Below are 22,492 nucleotides of genomic sequence, written 5' to 3'. Positions count from 1 at the left end.
ACCATGCAAACGGATCGATTTTCGCGGCGTTGCTTTTGAACATCTACATTCAGTCACCGGCGGTATTAATGGTCATTTTCGGGAGAGTGGAAGTTTGTATCAAGAAAAATAAAAACAAAACATTTTCAAAATCAACGATTGAAAGAAACTAAAATTGCGGGGCGCGTAATAATAACATTAACCAGATTTGCCATGGAATTGAAAGATTGAACACTTAGAATCATATTTTTGACAGAACCTCCGGACATTTCATTCATCTTTTGCGCTATTTGACTCATTTTTGAAATGAACAAAAAATACCAAATAAATGAAAACAACTTGTTGCCTATAATTTTGAAAAATTCTGACAGGAAGCGGGCATAGCCTCAGGGCCGTATTTCAGTAGTTTTACGAAGCTGTTCTACCTCCTTATTGTACCATGGTTAAATCTGTTGTTTTAGTATCGCTGGTGTGTTCTTGAATATGTTTATTTTCCAAATCAATCTCTTCTTGTTGGGAATATCTTGGGTTCAGTGGGGAAGCGATTCCGAAAGATAAAGGATAAAATTGTACATATACGTACCTTGTCTAAGGCTGTGCGAAGCATGTATGAGATAAAGGTTTATGTCAGTTTTGCAACAACTGATCAATTTCAATTTGTTTCCTTATAGACGAGAAACTTGTGGGATTAAAGGAATAGCTTAATAGCTTAAACATTTTACAATACATTAAGAAAATCGGGTTATTAATTTTGGACTTTGAGAAGAGTAATTTTTATGATTGACCACCATGTTTATTCCATGTACTTCACTGTCGAAAGTGTTTTTGTATGGAATACAAATATGGAATATGGAATAAATCGATACAAGTCAGCTCCCAGAAATTCGACGTAGAAACTTTAAACCGCGTTTTCCCAAAGGAGGTAAATGATGCTGCATGGAGTGCTCAAGCATGTCAGCATATCGTATCGTCGATAATCGGAGGTATATATCTGTGTTTATCCAAAACATGTACCCCTTTCTTCTGCTATTTTCCCCACAAGAATATCTTGTTTGGAAAAATCATGAATGTTGGCAAAAGGAGAAAAAGCTCTTCCATTCGATTGTTATACTTGGACTTGTCAATAATTATGGTTTTAATGATAAGATTTTTTGGAAGTTATTTTGTAAGAACATATTTGTCATTTTTAGCGACAGAATTAACGATAACAGAAGTTGGGGCAGCAATCAGATAGCTCCAGGCCGAAAAAATACTGATGTGAATATCAACATGGAATCGAAGCCATAATGCCCAACATCGACCTTGGCCTAAGTATTAGGTTTTGTCATATTGAAAATCATAATCCATAATCGAAGAGCCAATCCACTTACGGGCATCATGTAAAGTGCGCCGAAATATTTCCCACATTTTACAGTCCGAAGAATAGCTTGTATTTCCATTAGGTGCTATGGTCTAAACACGTTTTGGACCTTTGACTTTTACTCCATATATGAGAGTGTGGGAATAAAAGTCCGACTAACTCTGTCGTAAATCAGTCATTCAGTTTCTCGAAACCATTCGTTGACAAGCCTTAAATATGTCCGATCTATCAAGGGGGTGGTTCTTGCAATTAAAGTTTGTGACAATACTGATGAACCTTGCCTATTGAGGCTAACATCCGAACATAGCAGTTCATTAATCATGTGTTGCAAACTAGAATGACAAGTCGTAATCCGTAGGGTAAACAGTGCAGCCCAGGCCTTCATTGTGTGCTCAAAAGGTAAATGCAGGGTAGAAAATTTTCTATATCCGTCCAGAATATGTCACATGTTTTGTACCATCAAAAACAAATGGGAACTCAGATTCAAAGTTCTGTTGGAATATTTTGTCCCCGATTATAACCAATATATCGTCATCTCACTTTGCCTGCAAACTGGATAGTATAAAACTTATGGCATCGGCCTTATGTTTCTTCGTTTGACAAAGAGTGTTGATAATTCGTCTGCATTGGTTTGTACAAGTGAAATAGTTTGTTTCGTTTTGTACGGGCTGAGGGTGCCTCTGGAAGCGGTGATGTTGCCTGCCAAAAGGAACATGATTGATAATAGATTTTTTTTTTAATTCAACTTGAGCCCGAAAACATCGGTTTCATCCATCATCAATCATGATGGAGTGTAATTCTGATTCTATTCCAAAACTATGAATAATTGGCGGCAGTCAGAGTTTTAAAATATATGTCGGAAACCTGCGTGGAAACTGTCGGCATCATACATGCTCCATGGTAACCATCCCAGAAAAAAGTTAGATGCCAATGATTGCAATAATTCATCGGTCTCATCCAAATTTCAATTCCAAGGATGCTGAGTGCACAGAGCCGGCATTCAGACCTACTCCAAATAGTATAATGCCAAGCTATTACATATTCCCCGAATCGCTTTTGATTGTTTAGTTAAGTCACCGATCGTTTAATGCTGAAGTTCGTAGCTGTATTTATTTTTATGCTTCGAGGGTGTTTTCAATGGAACTCAATCAGTCGTCCAGTTGCCGTTGGTTTTTGTTGCCAATCCACCAATCTAGTTCGGCAGTTTCTTATTTTCTCCTATTTCATGTATCACTTGTGTTTTTTTCTTCACCTTTTGTTAATAACATCGTAACGTCTCAATCGATATCTCATCACCAATGAAATAGCTCGAGTCTTTAGTACAAATAGTTAACATTTCTAAAAGCCAAATACCAAATTTGACATATTTACGTGGGTAAATGTGACTACGACTATCAAAATACCGAATATTGGTCTACATATCAAACACCGAGCCGTTGTATTAGAAATCCGTCGACAATGTGGATAAAACCATCAAAATACCGAATATCGGGAGGTTCCCTTATACAGGGGCATTACGAAAACGTGGGCCTATATATATACAATGGTCCGCTACCGGAACTAGTATCCATAACGAATTATAAATACGAATTTTAAGACAAATGCGAGGGAAAAAGTGATTAAAACCATCACCATTATATGGGGGCTATACTAAAATGGGACCTATATAACCAATGTTCTGTCACAGAAGCTGGAGCCCATTACAAACAACAACTACAATGTATAAGACAAACCTGTGCGAAAATGTGGTAAAATTAATAAAATTGCCGAATATCGGGAGGTCCCCTTATATGGGGGCCATTTCAAAACGTGAACCAATACCAACCATCCCAGACCCAATACAAACTACTGTACCAAAATGTTAAGCTAGCTTAAATATTGTGGGCTGTATCATGATTTCAACAGACATGCGGACAGACAGATGCACATAGTTAAATCGACTTCGAGAATTTAATGCTGATCATGACAAATTTTTAGAGGTGTTACAAACGGAATGATAATTTTAATATACCCTTCTTTCCATGGCGGAGGGTATTAAGAAAAACTTCCTTTGACAACGGAAAAACTTTTTGTACTAACATAGCGTATATCATTCAGCCGGTTAATTCTTAATTTTAGTTTCTCCCCAATATTCAATTAATGATGACAATCGATTCATGAAAAATATCGAAAAATGCAGGGAGGGCATTATTCTTTTACTTGCCAAACGACATGGCAAATCAGAAAAGCCAAAGAGTCAATTTAATTGGATATTGTTCGGGGCTACGCCAAACCTTGGACCTGTATATTCTTGACTTTAATAGTGCCGTAATTGGAATGGCAATGTTAATATGTACTCGTCGTATGCTGAGGAGTGTGGAGTCGATGGTTTGTGAGATGAAAATAGTCATTTGCTCTCAAGTTGTAGTCATGTGGAGTAGCACAAGGTCTGCCCAGGAGACCATAGGTTTTGCTCACCCTTTCGTATCCATACCAGTTTTTACGAACCTCGTGATGGGCACTGTGATCAGTGAGCCGCAACTCTGACGCACTCATCTGACCCGGTTGAATGCTTTTCACGACAAATTTTGATTTACAGCGCTAGTTCATTTATCTTGTTTTTTATTGTTTTTGTTTCGTTAAACGAAAAACATCGACCCAAAATGACAGGACAACAAAAGCATTTTTCATGTTGCAATACATCAACATTGTGACAGTTTACAAGAGGCTCTTGTTGGGATGAAGCGCACGCGCCGTTGTATCCTCATAAACAACCCCATTCGGCAGAAAATAGCATCGGGTGAAACGCACGTTGTTCAATTAAAAGCGGAGCGCGAGCGTTTGAAAGGCACCCCTTCTTCGTTCCCTTAACCACATTCGCACACACGTGCGTCAGTCGTCCGCATGCGCAGCACTTTTTGTCTAATATTCATACACATGTTCTTTTCGTGTTGTCCTCTTGACGAGCCGTTGCCGGCCTCTGCAAATTAAAATAAATAACGGATATCTGACATTTCTGACACGAGTTCATCAATCTTCTGGCAACTCGCCTCTGATTTCACCATCCAGCCGCGGCGAGTCATCATTGCAACGCAGCCTGATGCAAAACCTTTCATTCCAAATTCATTTGCAATTTGTCATGCTCTTCGTGTAAAGTTTGTGCAGTAGTATTTTCAAAATTTCGTCACGGACTCTATCATTTTCCGCATCCCAACAACAATTAATCCGAAAAAAAATCATAAATGAATGGAGCGCGTTGCTGGAGGAAATCCGTGCATATTTCAAGAACTGATGTAGTTAAAATGGCGCCCTCTTGGAATTTACAGACGTAATCTCTCTACTATAACCAATTCAAATCGCTTCATTCTTCTTCTCCCAGTAATATTAAATGGATTTTGAAAATAACTTTCCAATTACCAAATGCCATTGCAGTACTTTCTCCACGCAAGGAAAAGTGAACGCTCAAAGTCGACGGGTATTATATAATTTACCCAGGAAGTAGGCGAATTTAATATCCAGTCACGCGTCAACTAATTAGAAGTTGGCAAATACGCTGCCACTCTCGCAATAAATTCCTATTTCATTTGCGCTCGCTTAAATTGGACGTTTAGTTTTAGTTTTTTTTTTGTTTGGATGAGGGACGAAGTCGTAGCAGATTCTTAAACTAAGATCAGTGATCGAAAATTTGTATTGAAAACGAAAGCTAGAGCCACACTACTACACACTCACCACTGTGCGTCTTGTTTCGCCGTTAATTAAGCGACTCGTCGGTCATATTTTGTGTGTATGATGATATGATGTTTATTTCGACTAAATCATATCTATGCATGTTCTAAATTTTGACCCTATGTGGGGGAGGTGCTGGAATGAGTGGCAGGTCCGACGGACATAGCCAAGGTATTATAATAATTACGTGTAAATCTCGCTAAATTTTGAAAACTAAAAAACCAAAACATAACAAACACAAAATAAAGCCCACGTATTCGTATTGTTAATAGAAGGTTTTTTCCATGGTACAATGGATGAAGACAAGGTAGGGAATAGTAATCATTTGGCAGTTTTTTGTTGGTCTTGTATTGTCATAATCTGTATATCGTTTTTGTATGTGTATGATTTGCATTGAATAATAACCATCATCCCGTTTTGGGATGAAAAAGAATTGGAATTATATTAGGAAATCGATGTTGCGAAAAATTCCCGGCATTAAATATAATTTTGAAGTTACAAGACTCTAGCTTCAGGGTTGTGTTTTTCAAATTTAAACATTCTGTCCAACCTTGTAATTATTGTACCATGGTTATTTCTATCTGTATGTAATTAAATTATATCCTTTATAAATAGCATATACCAACAACACAAAAATGCACCCCATTTTTTAAATCCAATATTATTCGCATCTCTGCATTTTCTGTAATTTACCTTGTCAAATTTCACTGCCTATAAAGCAGGTTCTCATCTCCGACTTGTGTATGTACAACGGATTTAGAAATATACATTTTGACAATGAGTTGTCAACGGTCAATTTTGAAAAAAAAAATTGTAAGGATATGTTTGCATGACTTTAACTTCTTAACTCTAACATGCAATATTTATTAATTATTTATAAAATTGTCAAATCATAAATTTGCTGCTATGATATTGTGTCGAAACGAAATTTTAGTTTATTTTATTATCCAGAATGTAAGTTGTATCATCTAAAAAATATATTTCCTCGGACCGAAGCAATGCATTGCATTCTTTCAAATGTTTTTTTCAATAAATGAGTCCATTGGGATATAGACAACATTTAACTGCAGCTAAATTTACCTACACGTACACCACAACGACGGAAATTATATCATTATATCATAAATTATATCAGCCAATCCAAAAATCGACACTTCCACAAGGCAAGGCAAGACTAAATGCGATGGATGCCTATTGTTTGTTTATATCGTCGACCTATTAACTTCCCGTCCAGGTACTTTTTTACAATTCGCAATGCTCCTTCAGCTGAGCATTGGCATAATCAAATATGCAAATACGGCGCTGTTGAAACCAGTAAAAATCAAAATTTGCCATGCCCACTTTAAGGCCCAGAGGCTGTTGAGTATTCATTGCCTATACTACTTGTCGGCCGGGTATTCCACTGCACTGGCAAATGTCATCCCATTTTGCGTTGATGGATAGAACAATGGAAAATGAGGAAAAACTCGTAAATATTTGCACGGCTACACCCCTATTTATTTGCTTAGACATCCCGGCATATGCAAATTCGGCCGAAGTGAAGGGGGATGCTCGCAAAAAACACATTTCTAATTTGCTTAGGGTAATTCGCCATCCGGCAATAGATTGCAAATTTAAGAACTGGGAGTATCTGTTAATGAGCTCATTAAATTCAATATGTCAAAGACCGGACTGCAGCTTGAATAGGAGCAAATATACAACTACCCTTGGCAATTTGAGCCGATTTCGATTTGTGGTTGTTGAAAAAAAAAAAAAACAACAAGAGTTCTGTCAAAAAGACAAAAAAAAAACGAAATTCGAAAATTGACCAACTACCCAGTAAGCCAAGTGTGCCGCTTTCAGCACAATTAGACATGACAATAACGTACCCGCTGCATTACCAGCTGTCCAAAACAAATGAATATAATGCAGAAGATATGTGGCTTCTGCATTTCGGTAAACAAAAAGGAATGACTTATTCCTATACAATTTACACATCAAGTAATTAAAAACGAAGGTTTGTTTGGTTGTTTTGTTTATTTATTGGTTGGTGTTTCCTATTTGCTTCCATTATACCTAAGGTAAGGGTAAGAAGGTAGTCACGCAATTATATTTTTACAGTTTTTTTTTTAACAAGTGGCTATCGTTAGAGCACTCCAGCATTTAAATGTGAATAAATCTTTTGTGTCTCGTACCATCGCTCGTTACCGTGATATTGGTAGCGTAGCCCGACGTCAAGGAAGTGGACGGAAAAACAGTAAAATCAGCAGAAATGGTTCGAAAAGAAAGAAGAGACTTGATCAAAAGTCGCGTCGCAGTGGCCGAAAAATTGGTCCTTGAGCTCAACGTATTTGCAATATTCCATTCGGCAAATATTGAAAAATGAACTAGGGGTAATGATATTCCAAAAAGAGCAAGATCTTACACCGCAACAGAAAGAAAATAGACTCAAAAGAGCTAAAGAGTTGCTTCCCTTGGCTGAAAGTGGTGAACTGCCGAATTTGGTTTTTTCCGATGAGAAAACATTTGTTGTCCAGCAGTTTGTGAACAAACAAAATGATCGTGTTTACTTACCAAAGAGGTCACCTGTGCACCTTCGGTTCGCCACAAGAACTCAAGCGCGGACATGCTGATGGTGTGGGCCGCCATAACAGCCGATGGTCGCTCTCCGCTCTTATTAATCGACCGTGGCATCAGAATAAATGCCGAATAGTATAGCGAAAATATTCTGGAGGGTGTAGACCTTGGGCGCAGACCTTGGACATTCCAACAGGACTCAGCACCATCGCACTCAGCACGCGCCACCCAAGAATGGTTACCAAATGGGGTTCCTTGCTTCATTTCCAGCGCACAATGGCCACCAAAATCTTCGGATACCAAGCAAGCGCTTCGCCGAGAATGGACCAAAATACCGCAGAGAAACATTTGGGCCGTGTGTGACGGTTCCATTGTTCGTTGCAAGGTGACCGATTCGAACAAATCTAAACTTATTTTTATATTTGATGCTGTTTCATTCAATAAAACTAAAAAAAAGGAAAAATTATGGCGTTTGACTTTGTAGCAATTTTTTTTATCTCACCCTGTATACTCATAAATCCGTTGTTTACACACAAATCGGAAGTGGGACCCTGCTTTCTATGCCGTGTAATTTGACAAGGTAAATCATAGAAAATTCAGGGTTGGGAATGCTTATTTGAAATGAATTTACCTTCTTAATTTTACCATAATCATATCGTACAACTAAAAATTGCATTCGCAACAAATATTGAAATCTATATATATTAAAATCAATTGTTGTTCGTTGGTAATGGAATCAGTTGAGAACGGCTGAACCGATTTGCATAATTGTGTGTACACACGTTCGTCCTACCCCGAGTTGACCACACCTACTTTTACGCCCACTATTTCGATTTATCTAAAATCCTTATATTTGCCAAATAATGAAGATATCGGTTTTAAAATTATTACACGACATACTGTTGACTTTCCCCCCAATCCTAAGTATTTATTTTGGGGCTGAGGAACTGACCACGCCTACTTTTTTATCTATATATGTTGTTGTTCGTTGGTAATCGAATTATTTGAGACCGGCTGGAACTATTTGGATATTTTTTTTTTAATGTTCGTCCTATCCCGAATTAAGTTTTTATGCAAAGAAAAAGTGACCTCAATTTTTCGCCCATTTTTTCGATTTATCTAAAATCCTAATATTTACCAAAATCATGCAGATATCTTTTCCACAGTTAGTATACGACGTAATCTTGACTCTCGCCTCCAACCATAGGTATCTGGTTGGGGTCAGAGGAACTGGCCACACCTACTTCTTTAAATTTATATGTAAAAAATTTGAAAAAGTATACTAAAATATCAGTTGAGAACGGCTGGGCCCATTTGACTCAAATTTTCTTTTGGTTATTTGTAATTACAGTGGAAACGCTGTCATGAAAAAAAAAAAAATTGAGCAGATTCGAGGAACGGAAAAAATTGACTGTTCTATTATAATATGGAATTTTGTGTAGAATTGTTTCAGAATGCCTTTTGAAATTGAAAATTTTTATTGAAAAAACCCGAAAAAAACATCGAGAAAGTTAGCATATTTTCTATACATGCTGTTATATGGTTGTCATACCCAAATTTTCAATTTTGATTAGATATGGAAATAATTCATCCAATGAGAACTGAAAATCCAAAATTCATTGGGACTTCAATCAGTGAAATGCCGAATATGAAGAGACACTGTAATATACGGACCATACAAAATAGTGGAGTGAATTGAAAATATAGTAAGAAAAGGATTCATGTTGAAAAACATGTAAATTTGAATTTTACTATAATTTGAATTTATCAAAATATTTTTGATTCATCACATGTGCTTTGAGATTTAGTTTTTCTGTATTACAATATTGAGCTGATTGTAATTATATTTTTTCATTCGTTTTTCAAATCATTGAAGTGACAAGTTCAAGAAAGAAAAGAAATAAAAAACAAGATATTCCATTTCAATTTTGTGTGTTTTTCATTTGTCAAATTGTTCCAGAAGTTTAACTGAATTATAATATAAAATCTAATAGGTTATGGGCCCAGATAACGCCCTATAAATAAAATTGTGAATATGGACAAGATGAAAAGAAACATAGAACCGTTTAACGGTGCAAAATATTCAATTTGGAAATTCCGTGTTAGATCAATTCTTGCCGAAAATGATGTGCTTAAAGTTATTGATGAAGAAGTGCCAACGGAAATTACTGAAAATTGGATAAAAAGCGAAAGGAATGCCAAGGGTATTATAATCGAGTATCTGAGCGATTCGTTCTTAGGATTTGCAAATAATGACTGCAGTGCCAAACAAATTTTCGCAAATTTCGATGCCATTTATGAAAGAAAGAGCATTGCATCACAACTGGCCTTAAGAAAGAGGTTGCTATCATTAAAATTGGAAGGAGAAACATCATTATTAAATCATTTTCATGTGTATGACGATTTAATATCTGAGTTGGTAGCGGCTGGAGCAAATATCGGAGGAATGGATAAAGTCTCACATTTATTGCTGACACTCCCAACATCTTATGATGGTGTAATTACGGCAATCGAAACACTATCTGAAGACAATTTGACGTTGGCATTTGTGAAGACACGTTTACTTGATCATGAAATAAAAATCAAGAATGACGGAAAAGACACCAGTATGAAAGTACTACAAGCAATAAAATACCGTCGGCGTCCATTTAATAAACCAATATCACATGACTTCAAGCATAAGAAAAAGTTGAAGACCACGAAACATTTTGACCCATCCATAAAGTGTCATTATTGTCATAAAAATGGCCATGTGAAGAAGAATTGTTTCCTGTTCAAGAAAACATTGGATACGAAAAACCATGGAGATGTAAAAACAGTTCATGCAGCAGTTCAACCCGAGAAAGGATTTGCTTTCATGATTTGTCGGGAAGCTTTTGTAAGCAGAGAAGATGGAATTCCTTTTTTGTTAGACTCTGGAGCTTCGGATCACAATATTAATGATGAAAACTTATTTTTTAATTACGTCAACCTTGAATCGCCAATTAAAATAGCAGTTGCAAAATGTGGTGAATATATTCATGCTACAAAACAAGGAAAAGTTAAACTATGGAGTAGAAACCAATACCAGATTACACTTGAGAATGTTTTGTTTTGTCAAGAAGTTCCACAGAATTTGCTCTCAATAAGAAAGATGCAAGATGCTGGATTTTCTATTGAGTTCAACTCCGAAGGTGTCATTGTACGAAACAAAAGCCATGTAATCATTCAAGGTAAATGTAAAAATAATGTTCCGATAATTTGTTTTAAATCATATAAAAGCTTGTATGCAGCAAGTGCTGCGAAATGCAATAGTTATCAATTGTGGCATGAGAGATTAGGACACATTAGTAAGAGTAAATTTATGGAGATAAAGAGTAAGGAAATGTTTTGTGATAGTCAACTTCTAGACAATATGCGTCCCAATGAAGAGTTATGCGAAGCTTGCATAAATGGAAAACAATCCCGATTAAGTTTTGGTAAATTTAAAGACAAGGAACACGTAAGGAGGCCATTGTTTGTAATACATTCCGATGTCTGTGGACCGATAACTCCGCCCACAATTTATGAGAAAAATTATTACGTGATCTTTGTCGATGAATTCACTCACTACTGTGTGACCTACTTAATTACCTTTAAATCAGAAGTTTTTTCTGTATTTAAGGATTTTGTTGCTAAAAGTGAGGCTCTATTTAACTTGAAAGTTGTTAACTTGTATATTGACAATGGACGGTAGTATTTATCAAATGAAATCAGGGATTACTGTATAAATAAAGGCATAAGTTATCACTTGACTGTGCCATATACCCCACAATTGAATGGCGTTTCTGAACGAATGATAAGAACTATAACAGAGAAAGCGCGTGCCATGATAAGTGGAGCAAAATTAGACAAAACTTTTTGGGGTGAAGCTGTTCTAACAGCAACATATTTAATAAATAGAAGTCCTAGTAAGGCGTTAAAAGATAATTTGAAAACCCCGTTTGAGATGTGGCATGGGAAAAAGCCTATTTTAAAGTTTTTGAGAGTTTTTGGGTCCACGGTATATGTACATGATAAATTGAGAAAAAGAAAATTCGATGAGAAATCATGGAAGGCTATACTTGTTGGATATGAGTCGAATGGCTATAAACTGTGGGATGTGGACAATGGACGTTTTGTAATGGCTCGTGATGTAATTGTTGATGAGAGAAATATGCAATATTCTAGAGATCTAAAAGACACAGACCGTAGTAAACCTGATAATGTTAACGAATTCCGGAAAGAGAGTACGGAAAATGTAATCCTGAATGACAGTAAGGATTATTTAATGAAGGAACCATTGTACTCGAGTGATGTAAGAAATTTCCGGAAAGAGAGTACGGAAACTGTTATTCCGAATGAAAGTAGGAAAATGTTAAATAAAGAATCACTTCATTCTAGTGCTGTAAAAATTTTCCAGAATGAAAGCACGAAAACAAATGTCCCGAATGAAAGTAGGGAGAGTCATTATCAAGAGCATGCATTGCCAGTAAAATGTAGAAATGTTGAGCAAAGTAAAAGTCAATTGCAGAATGACAAATTTATTCAAAATGAAGGTAATTTGATAAGGAAGAGTGATCGCTTAAAAGCTAAGCCACATGTATCATACAGTGTTTAGATAACTGTATTATGATCGCAAACGCATTTGTTGGTAATGTACCGAACTCATTTGAAGAACTTCTATATAGGGATGACAGCACATATTGGAAAAAAGCTATTGAGGAGGAACTTGATTCTCATTTTTCAAATGAAACCTGGTTAATTGTGCCAATGCCAGAAGACAGAAATATTATAGACTGTAAGTGGGTTTTTAGTTTGAAACATGATGAGTTCGGTAATCCGGTAAGATATAAAGCTAGACATGTAGCAAGGGGATTTACACAAGAATATTTGATTGATTACAATGAGACATTTGCACCAGTGGCCAGAGTCTCTAGCTTTCGGATTTTAATATCTATTTCAAATCAGTTTGGTTTATTGGTACATCATATGGATGTAAAAACAGCTTTTTTGAATGGGGTGCTAAAAGAGGAAATATATATGAGAATTCCCCAGGGTTTGACATGTGAAGATGGTAAAGTTTGCAAGTTGAACAAGGCAATTTATGGTCTCAAGCAAGCCGCAAGATGTTGGTTTGAAGTTTTTGAGGAGGCCCTGAAGGACATGGGATTTGTTAGCTCACCTGTTGACCGTTGTATTTATTTAATTGATAAGGGTGATGTACTGAAAAATTTGTATGTATTGCTTTATGTTGATGACCTAGTAATAGCTTGTTCAAATAATAAAACTATTGATAATTTCAAAGAGTACTTGAAGAGCAGATTTAAAATGACGGACCTTTCTGATATTAAGTTTTTTATAGGAATGAGAGTTGAAAGACATAATGATACAATTACTCTAAGCCAATCTGCTTACATTGAGAAAGTACTTAGAAAATTCGAAATGAATGACTGTAAGCCAATTGGGAATCCACTTCCAACAAACGTTGATTATACTGCACTAAATTCAGATGAAAATTATAACGCCCCGTGTCGTAATTTAATTGGATGTTTAATGTACATAATGCTTTGTACACGACCTGATCTAAGCACATCGATAAATATCCTGAGTAGATACAGTAGTAAAAGTAATAAAGAATTGTGGCAATGCCTCAAGAGGGTTCTTCGATATTTAAAAAGCACTATTGATTTGAAATTAGTTTATACAAAACAATCTTGTAGAGAAGCTATATTTTCGGGGTATGCTGATGCTGATTGGGGAGGAAGATGATAGAAAGAGTACTACTGGTTTTCTGTTTATGATGTTTGAATCAAATATAGTTTGCTGGAATACAAGAAAACAAAACTCTGTTGCAGCATCCTCTACCGAAGCTGAATATATGGCATTATTTGAGGCTGTAAGAGAAGCGTTGTGGCTAAAGTCATTGTTAACAAGTTTAGGTTTTGTATTCGAAAATCCAATCTTAATTTATGAGGACAATCAGAGCTGCATAAGTATTGCAAATAATCCCTCATGTCACAAGAGATCTAAGCACATTGACATCAAGTATCATTTTTCAAGAGAGCAAGTGGAAAATAATCTGATTAAAATTGAATATATTCCCACAGGCAAGCAACTGGCTGATTTGTTGACCAAACCCTTGTCAACTCCACGATTCATGGAACTAAGAACACAAGTTGGATTAAAGAATTTAGAACACTAAATATAAGTTTTTTTTTTGGTCTGATTAGGTTTTTCTGGGTTTTCCCTAGTCCTTGCAACAAATGTTGGGCCATAAATATTTTTACCCAGATATAACAACTTGTCAATTTTTTATTAAATACTATTTAAAGGATCGACATATTTTTGAGGCGGCGTGTTGAAAAACATGTAAATTTGAATTTACTATTCAATAATATGTCGACCAGTGCATTTACTTTGTTTCAATTAATTTGAATTTATCTAAATATTTTTGATTCATCACATGTGCTTTGAGATTTAGTTTTTCTGTATTACAATATTGATCTGATTGTAATTATATTTTTCCATTCGTTTTTCAAATCATTGAAGTGACAAGTTCAAGAAAGAAAAGAAATAAAAAACAAGATATTCCATTTCAATTTTGTGTGTTTTTCATTTGTCAAATTGTTCCAGAAGTTTAACTGAATTATAATATAAAATCTAATAATTCATATACTCGGAAAATTCTTCCGAACCCTTAAAAGTAATCTTAAATCATAGGTAACGTTATGCGGGTACTATGCGCTATCGTCAGTAATTACAATGCGCCGCAGACATTCTTGGGGTTAAGAAATTTTTCGGTTGGTAAATAAAAATCCCAAAAGGGGGGTTCCCGGATCTATCTTTTTAGAGTCAATTTTATATAGCTTAACCTAATACAAAGGGCCACAAATATTTAGCCCTATACTCCGCAAAAGTTACGATAAAGTTTTAAATTTAATACAGTCCTAGGGGTTACATGAGGAATCATTTGTACAAAATATGTATCAGGTTGGTCTATATTGTGATATAGCCACCTCAAATGATGTAGCCCCTTTCAAATTCCTCAAATGTTCCTCAAAGACCCGGATACCTTCACTCTTATGTGAAGGTATCCGGGTCTTGGTCACATTTTTCAATTGATTTTGCCCTTATTTGGCATCTAGCTTCTGGTAGAAGACCTGTTCGCGGAAATTTTTCAATGTCAATGTTTCGGAGTAGCGCTCACATAAAAGTACCTCCTGATTTTACCTATTTCGAGGGGTTTGACATAGACAAATGAAGATATAGACAACGAAAAGTTAGTTTTGTCTTTTTATCCAGGTGGCTGATTATCCATGCTGATTTACGCGTTCAAGCCACTCGACTTCGAAAACACATTTTATCGCTTTTCAAGAATTTCACTGGAATATTCCCATATTTTTCGATGTCATCACTTACTTTTTACATTTCTTTTATTATAAAATAATTTTCAACTCACAAATATCTTACAGTTTTTGTTATTTTTAACATTTTTGAATTGAATGACTTCAAAATTCCCACTCAAACCCCTGAAACGACATTGTCGACATCTGCTGATCCGATTTTTTTCGAAGATGAACGGTGAGAGCATTTCGTTGTCTATATTTTCATTTGTCTATGGTTTTGATTATATTTTCGAATCGATTTGACTTAAAATGTGTGTTTAGCCTACTATGGGGGTTGAGAACCATCTTACATGGACCTATTATAAATAGTTTATGTAAACTTTTTAATATATATGCTATATTATTTAGGTTTTTAACTCACAAACTAAAACCTCTTACTGAAAAATAGGAACAGGTTTTTTGAAAGACGTATTTATTTCTATTTAATCGAGTCATCATTTATACTAAAAATTGTGCCATTTATGTGAGCCAGATTTGTGAATTATTATGTTTTAAAAGTTATGCATTAAAGACTAAGACTACGGGCCGACAACGCGGACTGGGCCAGCTAGTATGAATTTAAATTTGAAAAAAAAAGTGAAAATGTCCAAAATAATTTATTGTGGGTCTGTTTGTGTATTTCGAAAGAAAATGAATGCGACAGGGAAACAACAATTCTTTTCTATAACATAAAGGAAGAATCTGTAATGGTAGAACAATGTTTACTTTTTTGCAAAGTTTTGAAACATAGCATCAGGTTAAATAAATTAGATATAAAGTCGATAGCCACACATAAAATTGATGTTCGTGTTCTGACAAACAGAAATGGAAAATGTTAATTTTCATTCAGCAAGAATTCAGTCTCTTTCCTATATTATTCGATACCAGACTGTAAATATGAATTCAAATTTCAACAGCACTTAAAATTATTACTAGCTAACATGGTCCGAGTTGCTGGCCCTTCGTTTTTGTGTCTAATGATTATTTTTAAGAACATTATAATCATTAAATTTCATCAATTTCTCCAAACCATATAAGTTGTCATACAATGCCATTTCTGCTTGAAAACACTCACTCGCATTTTCAAGCCATTTGGATGACACTTAATCCATCCAGAATATTATATCTTTATCTCAATTATTATTTAACGTTTGGAATTCGGAACTCTTTGAAATTAAGTTAGGTTTAGCCTCAGGTTTAGCCCTCATATATTTCCATTACCTGACACTAGTCATTCTGCATATTTCTTCCCGAATCCAAATGTATGAGGTCCAATATCTAGAGTTGAGCAATCTCTTCCGCCAATATTTGTTTAATATTTGCTCACCGATCTAGCCAGAAAGCCTTCCGCGACCGTTTCGTGAAGCCCAACAGAAAAAAATAGTTTGTTCATAAAATATCTAAAATTTTCCCAGACTACGTCGGTGTATTGGTTTCCGTTAAGCACAATCCCAACATAACGGTAGGTTTTAAGATTTTTGTTGCTTTAAGAACAGTTCTCCAATTCTTAGAGGATATAAATCTCCCATTTCATATTGCCCTCATACGTAAATCTGTATCCAAATCTCAATTTCCGAAAAATGAACTGTAATCTAACATGTTTTTAGATGGCAAAGCGCCCACGTTTTGATATAAGCCCAACACCGATTGTTGGACGACTTAGGAGGGAGGTCACTATTGCCAAATCAAAACAAAAATAATACAAATCTTACAATACAGTCCAAATGTCCAAATCTATTTTGGAAGATTTCATTTTTGAAATAATGTCGTAGAGCCCTATCCATATGTTACCCTTATTTACGCAATCCGTCGTGTTGTTATGTATTCGAAATAAATTCAACAAAAGTTGTGTCCAATTTTGCAGCTAAATATAAACCAATGGTCATACATAATGTTCGACTTCTTCCCTATCCAATTGGTTTTCAATTGTGACCTGTAGAGCAACTGAAAAATCATAGAAATGTTATTATTTTTTTTTTTTGCCCATTTGACCCTAACCCTACCCCCACGCATTATTTCGTGAAGATCGGACAATAATTGCGACCTGTATATAATACCTGTTGCGGGGTGTAGAAACACAAAATGTACAATTCAAAATTATAAGTCAAATTAAAAAAAATCGCATGCGATAAAAATTATGACAAAATTAAAAAATGTAAATAAAATGATCACTTGTTTATTGGCATATTTTTACGCCATTTTCTTAGATTTTATCCTTTACCGAATTGATGAGATTGGCTGATGACCGAATTGGTAGCTTTCTGCCCAGCACTAAAATCTAACTCTATGCAAAATTCATGTTTTTTCTTCCATTTCAACCCCCTAATACTTTGTGATCATCTCCAAAATCTTTTTTAAACCCTCCACCATACTATGGAGGGTATATTAACTTTGTCATTCCGTTTGTAACTCCTCGAAATACTCATATCAGACCCAACAAAGTATATATATTCTTGATCAGCGTAAAATTCTAAGTCGATTTAGCGATGTCCGTCTGTCTGTCCGTCTGTCTGTCTGTTGTAATCACGCTATCTTTCGAATGAATTGAGATAGATGGCTAAAATTTTGCACACATGTTTATTTTTCCAGTAGGCAGGTTAAGTTCGTAAATGGGCCATGTAGGTCCACGGTTTCATATAGCCCCCATATAACGGTACATCCCTATATTCGATATTTTGATGATTTTAGCGATATTATTCACGGGAATTGTTTCAAATTTGGTATTTGAAGTTCAAAATGGATACTACACCCTAAGACGGAAAATTGTCTGTGCAGATCCACTTCTTCGTATAGCCCCGATATAACGGTACCTCCCGATATTCGGTTTTTCTATGATTGTAGCATCATTATTCACGGGAATTGTTTCAAATTTGGTATTTGAAGTTCAAAATGGATACTACACCCTAAGACAGAAAACTGTCTGTGCAGGTCCACGTCTTCATATAGCCCCCATATAACGGTACCTCCCTATATTCGGTATTTTGATGATTTTAGCGACATTATTCACCGGAATTGTTTCAAAATTGGTACTTGAAGTTCGTTTTGGGAACTACAGTCTGTGACAGAAAATTGTCTGTGCGGGTCCAGGTCTTCGTATAGGCCCCATATATCAGTACCTCCCTATATTCGGTATTTTGACGATTTTAGGTACAATACCCACCGAAGTTGTTTGAGATGTGGTATTTGAAGTTCGTAATAGATGCTACAGCCTGTGACAGAAAATTGTCTATGCTGGTCCAGGTCTTCGCACAGCTCCAATTTAACGGCACCTCCTTATATACGATATTTTGATGATTTTAGCTACATTATTCACCGTTTATTTCAAGTTTCGAATTTGCTTATTGGCTTATGACAAACAATGCCCACGTCGTATAGACCCAAATATAACGGCTATATTCGGTATTTTTAAAATTTTAACAGAATTTTTTAAGGATTTTATTTTTTAAAAATTTCCAAATTCGTTGCAAATGGTGGAGGGTATTAAAAATTCGGCGCGGCCGAACTTACTGCTTTTTAACTTGTTTATTTTTCTATGAGCTGTAATTTGGAATTTGTATTTCAAATGTTTAGAATAACGGTATGCATGGTATTTGGTTTTGTCCATCTCAGAATTAGGGACAGAATGATTTTAGAATAGTCAAAGATAATTACTCGTTTACACTCATATCCGTAAGAATGGAATTAACTATTCTGTCACTTAAATTGTGCGTTGTAGACCCCATAAAGTACACATTTTCCATCATAGCATAAAAAAAATTAAATAAAATCCATTAAAAATTTTGTTAAAATCTTAAAAATACCGAATATCGTAAGGTGCCGATATATGGGGGATATACGATATTGTGGACGTATACAGCCAAATCTATTTTCAATTCCGTTGAAAATTGTGGCTAAAATCCTAATAATGCCGAATATCAGGGGGTACCGGTATAGGGGGGCTATAGGATACCGTGGACCTATATAGACAATTCTCTTTCAGGGAGTAAAGTGCTCACATAGAACTCCTCGTGTGGATTTTCAGACTATTCCATTAGAAAATGTGGCTAAAATCATCAAAATATCGAATATCGGGTGGTACCCTTATTTGGGGGCTATACGATATGGTCGACCTATACAAATAATTATCTGCAAAAGAATAAAGTACTCACAAAGCACTCCTTGTGTTGATTTTCATACAATTCCATTGAAAAATGTAGCTAAAATCATCAAAATACCGAATATCGGGGGGGTACCGTTATATGGGGACAGATATTGTGGACCGATATAGCCCATCTTCGAACTTGACCTGCCTGCAGACAAAAGAGAGATCAGTACAACATTTTAGCATTCTATCTTAATTCGTTTGGACGGTAGCGTGATTACAACAGACGTACAGACGGGCGGACAGGGCTAAATCGTCTTAGAATTTTACGCTGATCAAGAATATATATACTTTGTTGAGTCTAAAATGATTATTTCGATGAGTTACAAACGGAATGACGAACTTAATATACCCTTCATACTATGTATAGTTGAGGGTATAAAAAAGTGGCCAAGACCCCGAAAATAGCTTAAATCATATGATGTTTATAGCAAAACGTGATAATTGTTTGCACGGATGGTTTCTTCTCAAATACAAAAATACAAAAATTTGCCGAAATTAGTATGAAAAGTGTGGTAAAAATGTAAAATATACTTGAAATCGGCTTGTACCCTTATGCGGCGGTTATGACCATATTTGTGGAGGGATAGAAGTCCTTTTCATACTAAACTCCCGATTCGCTCTATTATTTTGCGCCCTTTATATTCGGTGTATCATTGATTTCAGTCCCAATGAATTTTGCATTTGAGTTCTCAATGGACGGATTATTGTCATATGAAAGAATCTCTCCACATTTTGAAATTAGCCCCATGACGCTTTATCGGTCATTTTTGTTTGTTTAAACGTGTTGGCATTTATAGGTTCTGGAGTTGAAAGCTAGATGTTAGATTCTTTCAGAATTCAAAACAATAAAAAATGTACACTCCAATATAGTATGTATACTTGAAAAAATTTACGCCAAGAATATTTTTTATATTGGTATATTTTCACTCGATTTTTTTTAGCTAAGGTACCATTCCGAACATGTGTGAATTATCAAAATCCGTCAACCCGTTCTTGAGTTATAAGCGTTGTACTAAACATAACTTTGTTTTAGATGGTGAAAATAATTCTTTATTTAGTTTCCTCTTCTGAAATGATATTATTCGTATAGTTAAAATTAAATAACAGTTTTGTCCGTTATCGCTTTGTACTACCTACACATCATATTAGAATTTAAAAAGGAAAAACAAAACACTACAAATGTACATTCGAAAATAGTAAGGCCAAATCATGCAATATAAAACATTGCGATTATATATTTTTTAAAAGTATATATATATATATATAAGAGGGATAAGTGGAGTAATAAGGACAACGATGATGACGATGACGTGTAACCTCAGAAAGGGATCGAGCTTCAATTTTGTCAAAACATATATATATATATATATATATATATATATATATATATATATATATATTTTTTTTTTTTTTTTTTTGACAAAATTGAAGCTCGATCCCTTTCTGAGGTTACACGTCATCGTCATCATCGTTGTCCTTATTACTCCACTTATCCCTCTTAACAAAAGTGCAACAATTTGGGGCTTTTTTACATTAAAATATTGTGGGAAAATGCCGCTCAGAAGAGTTTATATAAGATCTCTATGGAAAATAACGTTCGTCGTTAACAAATACAAACTAATGAATGGACATTTTACAAACGTAAAACATTCCGATTATTAATTATGACTAAATGACCTAACAGAATAAAATATGACAATAGTTAAGGTATTTTGGATGAAACCTACTTTGTAGAAGATTTACATAGGAATTTCGTATTTCATGAGGCATCTCCATAGGATTTTGCGCATCTCCATTTCATCTTAAAATTGTATTTCCGTATCAATTAAAACTACCCTTTAAAACATTATTTGTCAAGAGTCACACCAAGGTAACGAGTATTTGTGTCTACTGGAAAACTAGCAATTCGGATAACTAGACTAAAGAAATGCCTGTGAACAAGGAATCATCGCTATTTAGGAGCCTCGAATGTTTCGTTTTAAGGAATTAAAAGCCACACTGACCCTCAATTGTCTAATTGCTGTATTAGAACAATGGGAGGGACGATATTCCATCTGTTCACCAACAACGTTAGGATGTTTTCTGTTTGGCACGTGGCGAGTGGTAAGGTCAAAAAAGGTGATCTTGTTAGGAAATGAGGTCAGGAAAGCAGTGGCGCTGCCATTCATTCATTTCAAATCCCATCTGTGTGAAGTGATTAATGTCAAAAACACAATGTTTCCTTATCGGAATGCAACATCTGGTGCTGTGCAACAGCTCGGCCAATGAATGCAGTAACGCATGAAACAAAAATGGCTCAAGCACAACAAGAATAAAGACTGGCTAAAAGGATGCTGCCAATAAAGGGTTCGGACAATGTCAATAGGCGCAGCATTCGATCGACATACGGTATTCCTTTGTAGATAACAATGAAGAAATGACAAGCACCCCATACGGACGGTCAGTGCTGCGAGGAGCGATGTGTAAACGGATAACACAGTTGATAACTAAAGACATTGGAGAATTAAACGTAAAGAAAACAAACGCAGGAAATTGCCATATCGACTTAATTTTATAAACTATTCAAGCAGCCACAAGCAACACAAATTCTAATGAGCAAAGTGCCAGACATATGGGCAGTGGCAATTCTAGTAAAATCACAAAAGATATGTGTCATTTCGTTTGTTAGCAATAATTGAACGGCCGTGTGTGACTATTCGTAGCTAATATGGTACCAATAGATCCTATTTTTGCACAACATGTACACTTTTTGATCGTTTTTGTTTTGACACGGTCGAAACGTTTACCATGGAAATAACAGTCTAGACCCTAGGTCTCATTAGGCCAAATCCGTTTCAGGGCATTTCTAGGGGTGTCCGTCCATCTGTCTGGCTGGTCCACACGATAACTCTCGAAAGGAGTATCCGATTTGGTCATCCGATTTGCTTTATCGTAATATTATTATCAAATTTGTATCGAGTTCGGAGATGGTCCTCTTACCTCCCTCTCAAAAGGTCAACATTTTCAATGAAAATAATTAACTTTATAGAACAAGAAAGGATTATCCAATTGTGTACAAACTTAACAAATTCTTATATTTTTATCAGTGGTAGGTCAGGTAGGTCAAATTTTTGATTAACTATAACTCTTAAAAAAAGTCCGAATGTCTTCAAATTTCGCATATTTCAATATTTCTATCAACACATGTTTTGGAATGATGGACGGATACAACATATCACTTCTTTTAGTACCTCTCCTCACAAGGGGTCAACATATTGAATAACCATAGGGCTGATAAAATGAGCATCCGATCACTTTCAAACTCGGCACATGTCAATATTTCTACAAACGCAAAATCTGGTAACCCTTCAGGCGGGGGTCAAA

The 22,492-nt window shown here is 35.5% G+C and overlaps 1 long non-coding RNA gene across 1 annotated transcript; it reads left to right on the top strand.

Moving 5' to 3' along the window:
- The first annotated feature begins 10,764 nt into the window (after positions 1-10,764).
- On the top strand, positions 10,765-14,268 carry LOC131802058 (uncharacterized). Its single transcript, XR_009342025.1, has 2 exons — positions 10,765-10,812; positions 13,708-14,268. It is a non-coding gene; the product is annotated as an uncharacterized LOC131802058 (long non-coding RNA).
- Positions 14,269-22,492: the final 8,224 nt, after the last annotated feature.

The sequence above is a fragment of the Musca domestica genome, unplaced genomic scaffold (genome assembly GCF_030504385.1).
Source record: "Musca domestica strain aabys unplaced genomic scaffold, Musca_domestica.polishedcontigs.V.1.1 19, whole genome shotgun sequence".
Taxonomy (NCBI): Eukaryota; Metazoa; Arthropoda; class Insecta; order Diptera; family Muscidae; genus Musca; species Musca domestica.
This window is presented reverse-complemented; position numbering and strand designations above follow the sequence as displayed.